This window comes from Frankliniella occidentalis, unplaced genomic scaffold, assembly GCF_000697945.3.
Source record: "Frankliniella occidentalis isolate FOCC.00 unplaced genomic scaffold, Focc_3.1 Scaffold16, whole genome shotgun sequence".
NCBI classification, from domain to species: domain Eukaryota; kingdom Metazoa; phylum Arthropoda; class Insecta; order Thysanoptera; family Thripidae; genus Frankliniella; species Frankliniella occidentalis.
Window position 1 is genome coordinate 3,275,556 of NW_026267146.1, and position 961 is coordinate 3,276,516.

General features: G+C 59.9%; 1 protein-coding gene across 1 annotated transcript in view; it reads left to right on the plus strand.

Moving 5' to 3' along the window:
- Nucleotides 1-961, plus strand: part of LOC113207674 (allatostatin-A receptor-like) — a gene marked incomplete in the record, with an annotated part of 197,214 nt that overhangs the window by 81,329 nt on the left and 114,924 nt on the right.

The window sequence follows — 961 nt, forward strand, 5'->3', positions numbered from 1 at the left end:
CCCATTTGATTTGAAACGGAGAGGGGAGGTGGGAAATCCACTGGGAACCGTGGCGAGTTTTGGAAGGGGAGAGGGGGTGGTGGTGGTGAAGGGTGTCGGCAGGGGCAGGGCGGGAGTGCAACGTTGTCTCAATCAGCATATTGCTGGTCGCGGTAAACCCCCCACCCCCCACCCCCTTTCTCTCTACCTCTTTCTCCCTCTCTCCGCCTCTGCCTTGGCCTCTCCCGCTACATCTTATCATTTGTTCCCCGCCCAGCCGCCTCACAATATTCATTCATTCTTATCTGTCTCCTGACGTCGTCTGGGAATGAATGGAACAGCACGCGCCGTCTTGTACTCGGGGATATGAGTGGAGAGAGAGAGAGAGAGAGAGACGGATGCAGCGACAGCGGGCGGCTCCGGGAGAAGAGATGAGCTGGGAGAGAGTGCCACCCCTATACCGGCGTATGGGCCGTGAAGCGTGAGGTGGCAGCAATGGTGCGGAAGTAAAATAGAGAGGAATGCACCGTACCGAATACGAATGTAGGTCACTGAGGGCGATACAGGCCAAGCGGCCCACGCGGTGGTGGGCCTCCATTTTAAGCTGGGTTCTTTCTGAAAATGACCGTCTTTCATTTTGCGACACGAGCGCTAAAAGCGCGTTTGGTTTTAAGCTAGTTTTAAGCTCCGTCTGGCCTTTTGCAGAGTAATTTGCCAATGTGTCGCGCACGTGACAGTCACGTGTTCGTGGTCCACACGCGCACGTGTGTTGGGCGATCAGGACGAACCGCAAGATCAGTTTAGTCCGAGTGGTTATGGGCGGAAAGGGGCCGGGGGTGCGAGAGGGAGGGGCGCGGCGGGCACGGAAGGGACCCGGCTGGTGGGAGAGCGCCCAGCTGGGCGTCCGGCTGGCCGGCGGCGGGCCGGGGCCGCGGCTCGGGTTACCCGACAAGCCCGGCCCCGTCCAGCCCCCCCTAGCCAC